The sequence below is a fragment of the Euprymna scolopes genome, chromosome 30 (assembly GCF_053919585.1).
Source record: "Euprymna scolopes isolate OS-2025 chromosome 30, ASM5391958v1, whole genome shotgun sequence".
NCBI classification, from domain to species: Eukaryota; Metazoa; Mollusca; class Cephalopoda; order Sepiida; family Sepiolidae; genus Euprymna; species Euprymna scolopes.
In genome coordinates this window covers 66,464,698-66,485,016 of record NC_136511.1, presented here as the reverse complement: position 1 = coordinate 66,485,016, position 20,319 = coordinate 66,464,698, and the positions used below count along the sequence as shown (strand labels likewise).

At 35.3% G+C, this 20,319-nt stretch overlaps 1 pseudogene; it reads right to left on the bottom strand.

Moving 5' to 3' along the window:
• Positions 1 to 9,842: 9,842 nt before the first annotated feature.
• LOC145254955 (5S ribosomal RNA) lies at positions 9,843 to 9,961 on the bottom strand (annotated as a pseudogene).
• Between the last annotated feature and the right edge of the window lie 10,358 nt (positions 9,962 to 20,319).

Below are 20,319 nucleotides of genomic sequence, written 5' to 3'. Positions count from 1 at the left end.
AAAGTTGTACAATATGTGAATATAGCAATACATCAGAAGTGAATTTTATTCGTTGAAACATTTAAATCTTTTCGTTTAATACCTACTTTTTACACAATGGAAATATCACTAATCTGTATTTTTTTTCTTTTAATTTCAGGTAAGAAACACTTTCTTTTACTCATCACGCTTTTACATGTGCAAAATTGCTAAATTATGGAAGTTCTGCCCATTGGATCGAAGGTAAGCTGCTTCCATCTATGCCTAAAAATATTGCAAAAAATAATCAACCAAGATATTGTAACGTGCTATTGTATTTAGTGAAAGCCACAAAAGTAAGACTGCAATGTACCTCAAATGGTTAGGCGTGATATTTTTTTATTATCTTATAATTGTGTTTCAAGGATCCAATATCTTCGATGAGGATGCCACGTTATATGAGATTGAAAAGAAATGCTCACTTGTTCTTCTTCAGTTGCTGAATTGCCAAAGCATCTTCTTCTACAGGTTTGTTCAACAAATGAAAATTCGGGGGGGAGGGGGGGAAGAAAAAAATCACGTATCGAACTCCTTACCCTGATGAGGCCATTTTTAGCTAAATATTGAACTTAAAACAACAAGAAAAGTAAATAAAATGATTTTATCATTATTTCCGACACTTCAAAGTTTTCAATTTTCTCATTTAAATTTTATACAAAAAAGTTTGTTTATTGCTTACTTTTATTGCTTGTGTGTGTATATATATATATATATATATATATATATATATATATATATATATATATATATATATATGAAACCGACGGTACCAATGACTTGACTCATCTAACAACTTTCTTTACACAAAACACAAAATATAAATATGCTTTTATATTTCGGATTTTCCTTTTAATTGAGCACTCTGCTGGATTTCTTTCTCTAAAAAAACTAATTGTATATATATATATATATATATATATATATATATATATATATATATATGGATATCTTAAACGGTCCTAATTATTGGGTTTGAAACCGACGGTACCAATGACTTGTCTCATCTAACAACTTTCTGTACACAAAATACAATATATATGTGTTTGTGTGTGTGTGTGTATCTCATTGTAACACACATTTTTTTATATATCGTAAATGGTCCGTTGCACCCCACAAGGGGAGTAAAAGCTGAGTGTTTTCGCAACTCTGTGACAATCATTACTCCAACTTGTTCTGGATTTCCAATACTGTTTATAAAAATCGATTTTTGTCACCCTTTCTTTCTCAAAATATCTTTTTTTTAAATCTTATTCACCTCAAAGTAGGCCTATTGCTACTTGGACATAAGGGGATACTAATTGGGACCGTATCTACAGGGACACTTTGTAGAAATCTAAATAGCGAGATATTTGTTCACATCATATTTAAATTTCTACATATTAGTGCAGTTAGAGAAGCGAGAGACCAGGAGGGTATTCCAAAGTCTGCTAGTTTAAGAGAAGAAACTATTAGAGTAGACAGCTAACCAGGCATCTAGGGACTTCTATAGTGAGGGGGTGCGATTTTGCTGCTTGTTGATAAGTTGTGAGTATTTATGTTGAAGGAGCACAAGTGTTAGGAGTTCGTCAGAGGATATGCCATATGTGGCATCAATACTCCATGCATGGGTGAATGGTAGCTTTGTAAAGATAAGGGATACTCTCAGTTATGGGTAATTTTCTAGCACGGTAGTGATAGACTGCAGATAACAAATTTCATTTTTAATTCGGCTTAAAACTGACAATAACTAACTTTCTCTCCATAGTGTAATGAGGATAAAAATACATACATACATACATATATATATATATATATATATATATATATATATATATATGTATATATATATATATATATATATATATATATATATATATATATATATATATATGTGTGTGTATTGATGGGGGAGAGCAGCGTGTTTTCCTTATGTAAATTAGATGTCATATATACATGTATATACATTTTATGAGAGAAGAACTAATTAGAGTAAACTAGTGTAGTGGATTACGTCTAAAAGATAAAATATCGTAGAGATTAAAAATTGTGTTGTGAAATATAGCGGTGATAGATTAAATAAATAAAATGACACGAGATTACGAAAGAATCTTTTTTTTTTTAAATTAGAAATAATTGAATTGGGATAAAATAGAGCAGTAACTTAAAAGATGGTGTCTAAAAATAAGAATAGGAGGTGATAAAATGGAGTGTATATATATATATATATATATATATATATATATATATATATATATATATATATATATATATAGGTAGCATTTTTTCTTTTATGCACGTTTCATTAAACAGCACAGATAATTCTTGCTTGTTTTTCTTCTAATCCTTCTTTTCTCTTTGTCGGACCATTTTCCGAACGTTTTTTCCGAGTGCAAAAAGAAATTTCCCATAATCACGAGCGTTTTCGGCCTCCATTGGTCATCCTCAGGCGAGTAGTAAAAAATAAAAAAATGAAATTGAAAAATGAAAATGGCCAGATGAAATGAAAAGACGATTAAAAGATGATTAAAAGATGATTAAAATCGCTTAAAATCATTAAAATACTCAAAAGCACTTGAGCGTGCCCTCCGTTTCGTTTTGAATCTGGTTAATCGTTGGTTTATTAATGTGGATTAACAATGCCTCAAAGATCGGGAGGCGCACCTTGCAATATGAGACAGTTAAAATGGCCGTGTTATTTATTAATATATATCTAAACTCATTTTTAGGGGTGTGGTGTGCTATGAGGTGCTGATAGATTGAACTATTTGGGGAAGACAGGTGACATGTTAAACGGCGGAAGATGCTGGTTCGAGTCATGCCAATGTACGAATTATTTTTGGAGACGCATTCTCCTATGGGGCATTTAAAGATATACACGGCATTTCTAGTTTTCAGCATACTGCCATCGGATATAGGGTTATTTTTTATTAGTAACTAGCAGGGGTGCCCGGCGTTGCTCGGGTGTTTGGAGGTGTATGTTGTGCAAAAAAAGCAAAAAAACAAAAAAAATGGTTAATTTTTTTAAATTTGACCCCTATTATGACCCCTTAAAATTTATAGTTTCGGGCTCAAATCACTTTATTAAATTAGATCCAGGTTCAAGGAACCTATATCTAAAATTTCAAGTGTCTAGACCCAAAATTGTCGGAGGAGTTTGGTAGAGTTCTTAAAGGTCAAATCGTTGAAATTTGACCCCTTAACAGCCAAATTTCTGGCTGACACCCGTCACATCGATTTTCCCAAATTACAGTACCCGGTATTTCAAATTTCGAGTCTATAGACTTAAAATTGACAGAGTTATTGCGTAGGGAAATGTACACAGACAGACAGACACACAGACGGACAGACAGACAGACACGTTCACTTTTACAGATATATAGATTGGCTAGTTTTAAATTTTTTGTAATAAATAATAAATCTTATTTTAGAGTTTTTTATTCTGTGGTTACGACATGTTTGTGCACAATATCTTTTATTATTTTTTCGTCTAATTTGTAATTCTCATGCAATTATATATGTCAATGTTATTATCGCTGCTATCGTGATTATTATTATTATTATTATTAATGGTAGTTAAAAAGTGTCTAAACTGCTGGTCAACTATGTATTTTGGGAAGCCGTTATTAATTAAAGTTTGTTTTACGTTCGAAAGTGATTTATAGAATTTATATATATATGTATATGTCTGTGTGTGTGTTAATGAAGGAATGATTCCAATATTTTTACCTATTATGATAACAATTGCCGATTCTATTCTAAATTATCGATTAGAATACAATTAGCGATTCCGATTCTTTAAAAATTTCTAAACATTTCGAAATAGAGATAGTGTATTTTTTAAATATTTTTTTAACATGCAATGCTACTAAGATTTAGCTTCTTTCCTATTATAACTACAAGAAACTTTCTCAACCACTTATTGCTGAGAGGTCAACATTCGAACTTTTCAGCTTAATGTTCACAGGCAACATGAATTGGAACAACTATATTGAAGACATTGCCAAGGTTGCTGCAAAGAAGATGGGCCCCATATACCGTGCTAGAAAACTACACACACCTGACAATATCTTGTATATCTAAAAATTAAAAAAACACCATTTACGCTTGTATGGCAGATTGTTGCCACATCTGGCCTAGCGCCTCTACCACTAGTCTCTGCCTCTCAAACAGGATCCTAATAAGTCCCGAATTATCAACTAAGCTCCAACCCCTGTCTTATCGCTGCAATGTTGTATCTTCATGCCTGTTTTACGAATACTTTAATGAAACGTGCTCTGGCAAACTCATGGTACTTGTACTTCCTTGCCATAAATATCGTTAACTAAAACTCGACAGGCAGCAAAATCCCACTCCTTCATTTTATAGATCTCTTGATACTGGAAAGCTTTATACTCTAATAGTTTATTCCAACAAACTACTAGGCTTTGGTATTCCCTGCCTCTTTCCTGTTTCCCTGACTGAACTAACGTACATAAATTTAGTTGTAATGCAAACGGTCGGTTCTCATAAAATCAACAAAGTTAAGCAACGTGAAGCTAGGCCAGAAACAGATGGGTGATGATTTGGTAATTCTATGGCATTGAATGTTATCTTCCCATGACCTGGATATACATGCAGCTGGGGTCCACTTATGGATTCAATATTTCTTGTAAACTTTCTCTTTTAAGGGAAGCTGGCATAGATCAGCAAATGCTAAATTACCACACTATCGGTTCATCATCGTCGTAGTCATCGTAAGTAAAGTAGTGAAAGTGAATAGGAAGTGCTGTAACATCTAACATCTATATTTTGGTTGCCATTGCTTACAATAATTTGACTTCTGTCCATTTGACTTTTACGTAATATTTTAAACCCAAAATCTATCTATATTCCTATAAATTATTTTTTTTTGTGTGTGTATTGATATTCATATTGAAAACTCTTTTTTCTCTATTTATTTAAAAAGAAAATACAAAGTTATTATATATGGGTCGGTGAATTTTGTTCACCTGCAAAAGATTTAGCTAATTTGCATATTTTTTTTAAACATTTATTTTAATTAATTCGCTATACAAAATTTTTTTCGCTTTTCTTATGGGATGATCATCTTTAGTTAACTATTACGTGTAATTATATTCATGCAGATATTCTACACGATTTATACTTGCATAATATTTGCATAAAAAGGTTACGATAAACACAAAGCTTTTTTAATATATATTCATGTATGTGGATATATATTTGTTTAAAAGATTTTGCCTACCAAACTACTCCGTCAGTTTTTGGTGTAGAGACATGAAACTTAATATATAGGGTATTCAAACCCATGTGAAACTTTATATTTGGGTTTTAGCTGGGGAAAATCGGTTCAAAAGTGTGAAAATTAAAGAAATGGAATTTGCCAGGTGAAGATGGAACAACGACATCACAAATAGGCATGCGTAACGTAGTAGCTATTGGTTCATTTTTAGCATTGCAGCAAACATGTATTCATAGCTGGCGGCCTGCTAGTATATGTATAAAAGTGAGAATGTGTGCATGTGTGTGAAGACAACTCTCAACCTATATACTCAACGATTATTTTTTACCTACAGACTAGAGATTTGGTATATAGGGTATTCAGATATGTGGAAAACTTTTTAATCAGTTTTCATCTGGAAGCAAGGGCTGTTATGGGGTCAAGATTGAAAAATTAGTACTTGGAGTTATCAGATATTTATCTGTTTGTTAGCTGTTTCACGACTGCACATGTACACATTGAAAACACTTTTTAAAGATCATGGTAAGTTAGCTTAATGGTTATTATACTTGAGTCACTGGCTTTAGGTTTTGATTTCAATCTCAGCTTGAGTATTTTTTTTTCTTTTACGTACAAAAAATGAACTGTTTGGAAAAACATAATACTCGTCGGCACATGTCTCAGTTTCTTTCCGTTTTTTATTCTATATATATATATATATATATATATTAAGAAATTAAACGTTACGGTTAATGCCGGGCAACGCCGGATACATCTGCTAGTATTCTATAATATTCAAAGGTTATATACTGAACTGGCCTTATATCAGACTAAACGGAGTCGAACACTAGATGCTTCAGACGAAATGCAATTGACCTTTGAACGACATTTGAAAGTATAGAATCAAAACAACAAAATTTATGGAAACAAAAACGTGTAATCCATTTCCAGTTGGGGAAAAATATGTATGGGTGCATGGTTCATTCAGTGAATAGCAGCATGTCGCCATTGGCAGAAAGATATGACAAACATTCTACTCTGCTCTTGAGTTTGACTCAACCTACGTTTTCTGATTTATTTTGCGCCGACCTATGACATCTGCTAGATGAAACCGACACGAAAATATATAACTCACACAGGAGAAGACGAATTTTACTCACACAGGAGAAAGAAAGAATTTTACTTTTCTAAGGTGTTGTTGTTGTTGTTGCTGCTGCTGCTGCTGCTGTTCTTGTTGAACTTCATTTTTGATGATTATTTTTGTTGGCATTCGTTTCTTTGATATCTTTTTCTATTAAGAATTCTTTCTAGAAAGATATCAAGTACTTATGGGAGGGACCACGTGAGGGTTTCGCAACATCCTTAAGTGAAAGTGATTTCGTGAAACGAACAGGGTTTGAACTAGGCAACCCCAGGTGTTCGACCACTGGGCTACCCTCACCTCCCTGTTGTTTGTGAGTAATCATTGCGATTATCGACATAAATTATTTTGAAGGAAAATATCTATCAGTCTTTATGATCTATTTGCGTTAAAACAATTAATATTTGATATGAGATGCAAGCGTTTTTTGTAACGTAACCGTTACATCGCAAATGGACAAACAAATATAGCAAAGAAACAGTTAAATATCCGGGTCAGCATTTTTCTTTTTTAAACAAAGGCATTTATCATCTTTACTTTCGGCACCGATTAAAAAGAAGTCTCTCGCTGTCACATGTTCATTTTATCTGATCGCGTTTCTCCTTCCTCTGGCCACCAGCCACACACCAGCCGCAGCCAGTTAATTCTTGCCTTCGCTTTATACGCCCATTTTCTTTGATGCTGACTTTGTTTTCCCCCGAGCACGTGTAGCATTTGTTTCTCTTTTTTTCTTTCTTCTTTTCGCGCACACTTCCTAATAGGTATATGCAGTTTTTCGACTACTGCTGCTAATCTCTTCTCACGCTGACCGTCCTTTGCTGCTGCTAATATTATCCACCGCGCTCATATGCGCACTGTTAGATTTTAAAGTTGTCGTAAATCTCAATTCTGAGCAAAGTAGCCATTTTCTTCGGTCACAGGAAGTAAGGTTCGCACTGTAAACGAGTGGCTGAGGAAAATGGCTACTTTGTTCGAAACTTTGAACCCCGACAGCTTAAAATGCCTCTACCGCATATTAAATATTTTTTAGGTAAATAAATACAACGTAAATGTACAGGTAAACTGAAGTAAATTGTTTTTAACTGATTTCACAACTGTACTTCCTTGAAAATAATTTATATAATCAGTACTAACGTTTACGTCTTCATCGCTGATAAGAACGGTTTATAATTCTCTGTACATGAGATTCTAAAAAGATAATAATAATACATTTTTTTCGATGGATTAGGTTCATCTTTCTCGGGAACAGCTTGAAAACGATTAAGTGTATAGAATAAAAGAATCAACTAAACTCCTCCTCCTGCTCATCATCATCATCATCATCATCATCATCATCATCATCATCATCATCATCAGGGAGGTGACGGTGGCTAGGTGGTTAACCAGACGAACTGGATGTGCCAAGTTCGACTTCAATTCGTTCTACATGAACAGTTTTACAACCATCATGTGATCCCTACTGTAAGTACCCAATGTCGTTCTCAAAAAAGTTTAACCAGAGAGATATTAGGGGTAACAAATGCCAACAAAACCATCTGATTCATACGAAATGAATAAATGATGCTGAACAACAACAACAAAGCATCATCATCATCATCATCATCGGTTTAACAAAATGAATGAATGATGCTCAACAACAACAAATCATCATCATCATCATCATCATCATCATCATCTTCATCATCATCATCATCATCATCATCATCATCATCGGTTTAACAAAATGAATGAATGATGCTCAACAACAACAAATCATCATCATCATCATCATCATCATCGGTTTAACAAAATGAATGAATGATGCTCAACAACAACAAATCATCATCATCATCATCATCATCGGTTTAACAAAATGAATGAATGATGCTCAACAACAACAAAGCATCATCATCATCATCATCATCATCATCATCGGTTTAACAAAATGAATGAATGATGCTCAACAACAACAAATCATCATCATCATCATCATCATCATCGGTTTAACAAAATGAATGAATGATGCTCAACAACAACAAATCATCATCATCATCATCATCGGTTTAACAAAATGAATGATGCTCAACAACAACAAAGCATCATCATCATCATCATCATCTTCATCATCATCATCATCATCGGTTTAACAAAATGAATGAATGATGATCAACAACAACAAATCATCATCATCAGCAGCAGCATCATCATCATCATTATTATCATCATCATGGAAGTGATAGTGGCTAGGTGGTTAACCAGACGAACTGACAACCTGGATGTGCCATGTCTGAATCCAATTCGCTCTACATAAACAGCTTTACTAAGAGATGCTGGCAACCTTCACGTGATCTCTACCGTTAGTACACAATGTCGTTCTAGAAAGAATTCTAACTGGGAATATATTGGGAAAACGAATGCCAACAAAGCCATCCGATTTATACGAAATGAATGGGTCGTCATCATAATCATCATCATCGTCGTCGTCGATTTAACGAAATAAATGAATGATGCTCAACAATAAATCATCATCATCATAATCATCATCATCATCATCATCAGCTAACGTCTGTTTTATATGCTGCTATATGTTAAACAAATTTTAGAAATTGATTTCCAAACTAATCCGCCTCTGGCCAGGCTTTTATTTATCCTTCTTTCTCTCAAATCTATACTTTCTCCAATATGTTGCTTAACCTTCCCCTACCACTCCAAGTGTTCTACATGTACAAACCCCAAAATTCTCATCCATGCTTACAATGCGATTAAACAAACGAAGTTTCTTTTTCTACACACTTCGCCCCATATTGTTCAAATTTAATCTTCCTCTGAGGTCATCAGATCTAAGTCTATTTTTAAGGTTCACATTATACATGCATCATAGCATTCACATATCATTTCTCTCCATGCAACACATATCCTCAACTATTCACTTTCATGCATTATAACACTGTGCCCGCATGCCTCATAGACTCTTGGTCACCGAATTTACTCATTTTAGCAAGTATTTCATCTACTACGTCACATACCCGTAATGGCGTAGTGGATAACGTACTTGGCGATTCAGTTGTAAGTTGCTTCTACCCAGTCATGGCTGATGGAACGAGAGCATGCTAAACTCATAGATTAAATAAAGGGTTCCATATGAAATTCTGTGTAGATATCCAAGTTTGACAGGATGCACCTGATGAAGGTCAGAGGTTACATCGGCCGAAACGTTGCAAAACTAACACTCAAGAAAATAATACAAAATATGGAGTATTTAATATGAAGTTTCCAAGTCTTTTCTGTTGGGAAAAATGTAAATGTCGACGTCTAAGCTGTTTGGTTGTCAGAGAGGGTGTGCAGTCAGCACCAACCCTATTCGGGTTTAACCGGCTTCCTCCCAAGGAGGAAGTTTCATGGGAGTATGAAATTCACAAGCGGACCCCAGTCGCATGTATATCTCCGTTAGGGGAGATGACGACGTTAGGTTTTTGCAACTTTTGCAGGGAGGTGTCGACGTCCTCCTACATACAGCACCTGGAATTCCCAAATTGGTCACCCATTTTAGTAATGACCAGGCTCAACGTTGCTTAACTTCGGTGATCTGGCGGGAACCGTTGCGTCAACGTGATTATGCCGTAGAAGGTTGTCAGAGAGAAAAGAGACTGATTCTAATTTGTTTCATTCCCCTTTTTCGTATGCGTGTATAATAACTGTTATATTCGACCTTTAAATTTGTTTATGTTTCATTCTTGTACTCTGTGATTTTACGTTCGTATCCCGTTTAATAGGTGACGCTAATATTGTTTTATACTGATCTACAGTTATCAACCTAAGGAAAGATATAATATACACATTTTCTATGTCTTCCTTTTTCCATTGCAAGCACATCGCCATCACAGAGATTTGAACCACTGTTTCGTATTGTTTTTCCTTTGACAACTGCAATAAATAACGAATTAGCTGACAGAGCAGCACTCAGCAGTCGATTTCTCTTATGCAATTCAATTTAGACATTTCCTTGCTGTCATAAAGAGAATACACTATAAAATCAAATAATGTACGGAAGGCAATAAATGACACAATAACTTTTGAAAACAGATTCACACTTTGTTATGTAAGCGTGGACACAGATCGAAATTCATGGAACTAAACATTAACGCTTGCTTGTTGTAAAACGTTTGAACAGCTTAGTAATCATAATCTATATTATATTTCTCTTTGTCTGTTTGTCTATCTGTCTGTCTGCTCAACTTTTTTTAAACTACTGACTCGATATGGCTGATTATGGACCTCTGTTATGATAAGGTGCAGCGAGCTAATTATTATGGCATCTGTTCGATAACCAGTCTAGAATTAATAGGAATTAGTATTTAATACAAAAATAAGGGTAATCATGAAGAAAGAGAGAGCCTGTTTTCTCCGTTTAACTCTAGGTGGCGTTACTGTCTGTCCACCCAGTTACGGAAGCACAAAATGTATATAATGGCAACCTTGAAATAAAAATAAATGTTTTTGTTATATTTTAATTTTAAACATTTTTTTGTTTGTTTGCAAACATATTTAAGTTTGTTTTTTTTAAACATATTTACGTTTTTTTTGTTGTTTTTGCAAACATTTACATTTTGTTGCTTGTTTATTTTCAAACATTTACGTTTTTTTGCTTTTACGTTTTTTTTTTTGTTTTGTTTTTTTTGTTGTTTTTTTTGCAAGCATAAACTAAATATTTTTGCTATATTTTTCTTTTAAACATATTTATGGGTCCAACCGTTTTTCCGCGAGTATATTTTACGCTCTTATAATAAAAAAATCACCGTTTTTTCTTTTATCTTTTTTTTATGGACCCCTCCCTTTTTTCTTAGATTTTCTGCACTTATTTTACGTTTTCCGCGAGTATATATATATATATATATATATATATATATATATATATATATATATATATATATATATATATCAAATCCAAAGCAAAATATTATGAAAGTAAAAATAAAATAGATAAACCCCATAATTTATTATACCATACCTGTTCACACTGAAACACTTATCACAATATTCTGTGGATCTATTATTAAAAACCTTGTTAAACTTTGTGACATATTTCCATTCTACGGAGGTCAGGTGCGAACGAACACTCCATAATTTTATTATACCATATTTCTTCAAACTCAAACATAATTATCAAAGTATACTTACGCAGATAGATATGAAAAGTCTTTATTAAAGTTTGTACCTATTTCCATTCTATGCAGGTCAGGCGCGAACGCAGACCCCACAATTTTATTATACAATCCCTATTTAAGTTAAAACATACTTATCAAAGTATTATTATGTACATCTATATCAAAAACACTTGTAAACGTTTTTTTTTTTTTAATTTTTAAATTTTTTATTTCCATACTTTGTGGACCAGGCGTGTACGCAGGCCCCACAATTTTAATGAACCACCGTTCTGCCATGTGACGGGGAATTGTTTAACATCAGGTGAATGCAGGCAGTCACGAAAGTGAGGGAAACCATCATCAGAGACCTTCTCTTTGCCGATGACTGTGCCCTTAATGCCCCAAATGAGATAGAGATGCAACGTCAAATGGACGGATTTTCCACCAGTTGTGACAACTTTGGTCTCACCATCAGTACAAAGAAGACAGAAGTTATGTACCAACCCGCCCCAGGAGATGCATACCATGAACCCGGCATCACTGTCAAAGGACAGAAGATCCATGCTGTGGAGCAATTCACCTACCTTGGCAGCACCCTCTCCCGCACCGCCAACATTGACATTGAGGTTAACCATAGGATCTCCACAGCGAGCAGTGCATTTGGAAGACTTAGAGACAATGTGTGGAAGAGGAGAGGCATTACACTCGCAACCAAACTGAAAGTATACCGAGCGGTCGTCCTGACAACCCTACTCTACGCCTGCGAAACTTGGACACCATATAAAAGACATGAAAAACAGTTGAATGGCTTCCACCTCAGATGCCTCCGTAATCTTCTCAACATCCGCTGGCAAGACAGAATTCCTGACACAGAAGTCTTGAAGCGCGCGGGGCTCCATACCATCACCACCATAATCCGCAAAACCCAGCTCCGGTGGGCAGGCCATGTCTATCGCATGCACGACAGCCGAATCCCCAAACAACTTTTCTATGGGGAACTCAGCCAGGGAAAGCGGAATGCAGGGGGCCAAAAGAAACGATATAAAAACTGTCTGAGAACGTCCCTAAAAGACTTTGACATCAGCCCCCAGTCTTGGGAGAGTCGCGCTGCTAAACGTTCGGCCTGGCGTTGCGTCATCAGCCTAGGAGCCGACAGGGCAGAGAATCAACGCATGACACACGACCAGCAGAAGCGCAAGAGGAGGAAGGAGAGAGCTGCCGGTTCACAGCCTGCCGATACCGCCTTCACGTGTCCAGAGTGTGGAAGAGTCTGCCGAGCACTGATTGGCCTCATCAGCCATCTCAGGACCCACAAACCCCTGACGCCGAATTGATTGATACCTTGGTCATCGTCGATTTCGATGGACGAGCAAGAAGAAGAAGAAGAGAATCAGTTTTTTAAAATAGTCAACCATACAGGAGCCTATTCGTGACCACATACACACACACACACACACATACACACACACACATACACACACACACATACAGCTTTATATCATAAATATATAGCAATAAGTCGTCATCCATAGTGATAAGTAGTAAATTGTATATCTAATACTAAGAATCGGTTTAAGTCTCCCAAAATTAATACTAGAACTCGCCACAAAGACCCGTGGGCTAATAGATAAAGTACTAGATGAAATCAGTTGTAAGTGATACTCTTCTGGAGGTTTAAGGTTCAAACCTCAGTGCTGGTAACACTGTGAATGCAATTGTAAATCACTTAAACTTCTATTTGGTTATGGCTGACGATCCGAGAGCATTCTACTCCCGTGGGTTAAATAAAGGCTTCCATTCAAAATTCAGTGCAGATTCTCGAGTTTAACAGAAAGATTCTCTAGTATGATAAGATGCACCAGAAGAAGATCGGAGGTTACACCGGCTGAAGCGTTCTAAAAATAACACTCAGGCTGGGAACAGAATGATTCATATAATACGGAATTAATTTATTCTGTCGCATGAAAATGAAAATTCATTTTTTATTGTCGCTGCAAAACTACGGATCAATTATCTTTGAACAGTTTCATTCCTCAAAGATTGCCAATGATTATGTTGGCTACACCCCTAGATTAAAGGCTATTAAAGTGTTTAGAAAGTGAAAGCATTCCAGCGGCCTACCTAAAATGCACTTGTCCCTCCCCCTATAGAGTTGCCATTGCATGCAACTAGGCATGCACATCTCTACATTTTCGGTTAGCATCTCTTTGCCATACAATCTTTGTCGTTCTCATTATTTAATTTTTTAGGGATTTCTTGGTGCTGTTCCATTAAAGAAATTCAGTTGGAAAAGATTAAAATTTTCTTTGGTGATCGATTTATTTTCAGCATTATAGCTCTTCAAATGTTTAATTTCATTAAAAATCGAAGATGCCATGGTTGAATTTTACAGTAAAATAAAATAAGCTGCTGCTACTACTACTACTACTACTACTACTACTACTACTACTACTGTTAGATAGGGGTCCATATTAGTGAGAATGGGTATATATACAATTTGATGAGGGAGAGATAGAAGAGAGAGGGAGAACGGCATTTATAAAGTTCCACAGTTCTGTTTCACAGAGGGTGAGGGATACGTTTATACGTTTTACGAGTGTTTCTTCTTATAACATATATAGACGAGAGGAGGGTTATCAGTTCTTATATTGAGAATTCATTTCTGCCATGACGTCATACGCATGTCCAAAACGCGCTGGACCTCGTGGAGAACTCACGTGGCCTTAACATACGTTGTTTAGCACGTTTCCAAACCACTTTTGTAAACAATGAATTTTCTCTAACCTATTTTTCGACCTAACTAATATTTTAACATATTTAAATTTGCTATTGTTCGTTCTTCTAACTGACCTTATTTTAATTCAGTTTTCATAAAAAGAATTGAATAATTAAATTCCTTTTCAAACAACATATCTAAACTATTTTATGTGAAAACTGAACAATGCAAAAATTCCATTTTCTGAATCTATTCCTGAAACTTGCTTACGAGGTTCGAATCTCAGTCTATCTAATTTCATTTTTACTTATCTAATGTTTTTCTTGCTTACAAGAAAAGGGAGACCTTTCTTGTAACATTACTACTACTATTACTACTGTTACTATTACTACTACTATTATTATTACTACTATTACTATTAATACTATAACTATTAATACTATTACTACTACTATTGCTACTACTAATATTACTATTGCTATTACTACTACTGCTATTACTACTACTATTACTACTACCACTATTATTGCTAATATTACTATTATTACTATTATTACTACTATTATTACTATTATTACTACTATTATTACTATTAGTACTATTACTATTGCTATTATTATTACTACTATTTACTAATATTGCTATAATTATTACTACTACTACTATTACTACTACTATTACTATTACTACTATTACTATTACTACTACTATTACTATTACTAATACTACTATTACTACTACTATTACTATTACTATTATTATTACTATTATTATTACTACTACTATTACTACTATTACTACTACTATTACTATTACTACTATTACTACTATTACTCTTACTACTACTATTGCTGTTGTTGTTTAGCATCATCCATGATGATTTTGTTGGCATTCATTTTTTATTAAGAATTCTTTTCAAGAAAGATATCGGATACTTACGGGAGGGACCACATGAAGGTTGCCTACATCCGAACCGGATGCGAACTTGGCACACCCAGGTTGTCAGTCCGTGTCGTTCACCACTGAGGCACTGTTATATCTTTACTGCTGCGGCTACAGCAAAATAAAATAATCGTTAACAACAACTATTGTTTTTTTTTTAATTCTACTATTACTACTTAAAGAGTAGAAAGTTGACCTTGGGTTTATATTCAGCAGCTTCGAGACTCTTGCTTCCCTTATTTTGTCCTTCAGGCTTCAGGCAACATCACGTGTTACCGTGATTGAGAAATCGCTGATAATGGCTCACATGCTTTTAGAGTAGAATTAATAAAAGATAATAATAATAACAAATGCTTATAGCTGCAAAAACCCTTATCCCCGAGTGGCTCCCAGGCCTTGATAAGTGGTGACCCCTATGTAAAAAAAAAACACTTGATGAGATTTGCACCAAATTACGCTTTAAAATGGAGTACTGTTACCATATTTGGGGAGGAACTGCCATTCACAGTACAAAATTGACTTTGTAATCTAGTGGAGGAAGAGCTCTTCTATTCCTTACAGCTTTTTTTGTTGTTAATGGAAATCGCTCCAGACAAGCTATAAAGTCACTTGATGTAAGAAAAAAAAATACTACTTCAATATCAAAAACTAGCAATAAGAGTTAAATAGATTCTAACCCAGAAAACAGCAATTCTCCCTCGTTTGTCAGAAACATCAATCTTGGAATGTGAGGACTAAAAGAACAAAATAAGAGAAGCGAGTTACAAGATTGCCAAAAGTAAACCGAAGATTTACTTTCTATTCTCCTTAGGTAGCTAGCCTTTCTCTACTCTATCATTATTTCCATGGAAGGTTTTCGGCTGAGCTTCAGTAACTGGCTCCTTTTTATAAAACATTCCCAGTAATAACTCGTCATTCTACTACAACAAAGAAAAATGTTCTTTTTTATTTCAGTGTGTACGCGTCAGGCGAAATTCAATTAACATACCTTCTTTCCAACAAAATATCCTGGTTCTGCTTCCCAAGTAACTATAACATGGTCATTTTCAAGTCTAACATAAACAAATTCTTATTGAATAAACAAATTCTACCCACTTTCCACCACTAGGGACTATCACGCTGTTGTCTAACCAGCCAGTTGACACTAATTAACGTTTACCATTGAGTGGCCATTGGGTCTTTATAAGCGGTAACTTCCTAGGAAAAAAAAATTCCATTTGTGGTACAAGTTGCCACTAGACTGCTTTCCTTCAGACTACTACACGATTGTCTTTAAGTTTAATGTAAACAAATACTTGTTATAAACCGTCTCCATGAGTAATCAAAATCTGTTCATTTCATAATTTCTAATCCTCTCATAATATTCTTCACCATTGAACTAACAATCCATTCATCTTATTAATCCCTATCCTCGAGTGGCTTTTAGTCTTATGTTGTACTGTCGGGTGATTCTGTATGACACAGAGGAGTGTATATTATGTATGTGAGTCTAACTAGTGTATCATCGTCGTATAAAACTTACGGCAATCGATACATTTTACATTTAAACAATACATTTTAACAATGGACATGTAACGAAAGGGACAAATAACAGTTCTTTAATGTTGTAACATTAGGCTAATCAAAGAAATATACCTGGTTCATCCCCGGTTCAGTATGGACTTCAATGGCTAACTAACAAACTGAAAAGGCAGTTCTTCATTGCAGTGGTAGAGTATGTCCTTGTTTACGGTGCTACAGCCTCGACACTCACCAAAAGATTGAAAAGAAAACTAGTCGGCACATACACCCGTATGCTACAAACAGTATGAATTATATCTTGGCAAAATCATCCCACGAAACAGCAACTTTATGGCAACCTACCTGCCATATCTAATACCATCAGGGACAGACACCTACTATTTGCCAGTCACTGTCTAAGGAGCAAGCATGAATTGGTGAGTGGTGTATTGTTATAGACTCCACGACACGGACGTGCAAGCAAAGGACGACCTAGATCTACATACATCTAGCAAATAGCACACGACGCCAACTGTGAACATGAAGATCTGAGACAGCTGATGGAAGACAGGAATTTCTGGAGAGGAAGAATCACATTGGTCTGGGCAAGGAGCCTGTCCTGATGATGATGATGATGATGATGATGATGATGATGATGATGATGATGATGATGATGATGTCCCTCATCTTGTTTAACGGGTCCTTGGGAAAAGCTGCAAAGAAGATTCATCCCAAATGTCCCTTCTAACAACTTTTATTACCAATGTTTACCCATAGGAAAGCTGCCGCTGGTCCTAGACTAACGCATTCTGATCCCCTCTGCCAGGGGCCATCACTGTCCGACTCCATCCACTCTCTCTCACTCAAAATTCTTGACTGATCAAATCATATGTGTTTTTTCCAAACTCTACCTAAGTCACACGTCACTTTAAAATGACCTCTACGTAAGACTACATCAGACCCTATGTTGTTGTTGTTTCTTTCATCCAATGCCAGTAGGCGCAGGTGAAACGTGAACAAATTTCGCAGAATCTTTCACGTTTTTCTAAAGGCTGGAAATAATTGATGTTTCGCCAAGGCTATCAATGGTATTTTTTTATTGTGATGCAATCACTAGATGGATTGCCTATCACGGCTTAAGAGAGGCTCATCTACCCTCGAGAGAAGGATAGACAGCGCCAGTTTCCCAATACGTACAGCGCCTCGCGTTCCCAAATAGTCAGCCATCTGGTACTGGCTAGGCTCAACGTTGCTCAATTTCGGTGATCTGGCGAGGCTCGGTGTGTCAACGTGATTGTGACGTTAGACTCTATACGTGATTGTGACGTCAGACTCTAGAGGTCAACCTATTTTTAAATTATTTTTTATATTTTACATTCCTTAATGTATTAAACGTCTTAACATAAACAATTTCCTCTGTAAATATTTATTTTGCTATAAGAACATTCTATTTTTACAAATATTATAACGATTGTAACAATCGTTGACTAGAAATACGTTCAGTGTTACCCTGCTAATATCTAACACTTGATCGATGGTGACTTATTAGTAGGGCTAGGACAACAGCATATTCTTTTCATTGCTTAGACTCTCCTCTGGATATCAGTTGATATCTTATATGCTTTTATATCTTTTTTTCTTCCTTTGAAGATTGTAATGCTGGGTATGGGGCAGCCAAACCAGCTACCAACATTGCCCCGCTTTTTTATTGAAACCAACCGAGAGCTCTTTTTAGTATCCTCGTTGTTCCCTTAAGTGCAATTGTCTGAATCTCTTTTGCACTTGGTTCACCAGGATTAAGTGTGCCTAACTGTGTCGGGTATATACTCGAGAGTCAAAACAATGAAAAGAATATTCTGTTCTCATAGCCCTACTTATTAGTCTAAAAATAAAAACAAAAAAGGAATAAACCCATTCTTTAATCAATTTTTTAAACACACCGTACTTTGCAAGGATTGGTTCATATTTTTGAAGATTTTTAATTGAGCATTTTCAAAAGATTAATGTCATTTAAACAAGCGAAGGCGCCATATTTGAATCTTGCTGAAAAAATAAAAAAATAAACACTGATATTTTTACCACCCAATTCCAATTCAATTGATCAGATTTAATTATTTTTTTTTTAATTGCTCACAAATATTGTTCTTGGATTCTAGCAATTCAAAAGACTAAAATCACGGCAAAGCAATTTTTGAAATGAAATTAATTACGGCTTTAAAATAACTTTGAAATTTTGAACAAATGTGTGGTTATTACTGAGATACACAGATATGGATCTAAAATTTGATCCATTATGAGATTACAGGATGTTGCAATTGGAGAGTTTTCAATGATCTTTTCTAAAAAATTTTTAATTACCACAAAAGCATGACCAAGGCATACAAAGAAGCAAGAAAAACAAGATAAGAAAGAAATGGACTAAACAAAGAAATTATGAAAAAAAAAAAAAAATTGGAATGGCTATGGAAAGAACATTACAACAGAGAAATGAAATCAGTATTGACATTCACACAAAACAATGCAATCAGAACAAACTACATAAAAACAAAGACAGGGAAACAGTAAAATGTGTTGCTACTAATCTTGATTGGCCTTTTGTCTTACTTAAATTCACTCCAAACAAGACATGTCATATTTTTATTTCATTCTCATGCTTTTACTCTCATTTCCTCACTGGCATTCCCTCTCCAGGTATGAGGCGGGAAGTTGGTTGCCAGCCAAGTAGACATTAAAAAGCTATCGGTTATATATACTATCTCCTTCAATGACTGAAATCAAGGAGAAAATTTCTCAGCCATGTCGAACTGTTAATAACATATCAAGAAAGAACTAGATTAGAGCTGTGGACCAGACAGCTAGCAAATGCCTCCACCCTCTTCATACTGGCACAGTAATTTCCCCTTCCAAGTCTCTCTCTCCTAGTTCAGAAACATCCTTGCTTCAGTGAGAAGTATCTAACCGCTTGATAATAGTAATGGAGCAACTAAAAATCTCTATGACCAAATGGGGGTAGAAAACTGACCCAACTGTTTGTGAATGTAGTTGGGAGGATGATACGATACAACTCTATTTTGATTGCCCTTTACTGCCCAACCAGTGCAGCTTGAAAAATCTTGCAGAATACAATAACATTGCAAAAGACTATGTAAAAAAAAGTGGGAAACTGTTGTATGGCCACATGCTTAAAAATATGCAAAGAAGGAAGCTTGTTTGATATTTCTTATTAGCAGACGGAACACTCTTTAGCCTTGGTAGACAAATCATCAAGAATTTTACCTCTATTTAAGCAACGTCATCCAGGCGTTGTGGTGTTAGTGGTTGAATAAATGATGAGAATAACACAGTAATAATTAAATAAATATATATTAACGAATGTTAGAGAATGGATCGAGAGAGAGAGAGAGAAAAAGAGAGAGAGAGAGAGGGTGTAAATTATATTGTGGACACGTTGACCGGAAGCGAGGGTCAGCTGATCAGATTGCGTGTGATGAGTCACGTGATCAGGTTAGCTGAATCGACGAGATTTGGTTTGGACTTAGAAGGCGACGGACGGCTTAACAGTCATCTCCTCCCCTTCACTGGGGGGGGGCGCAGACGTGTGTAGAAATGAGACCAAGAGTAAACCACGCAAGCCAGAGATTCACTTTCCATCCTTCTGCAAGATATCTGGAAAAGTGAATAA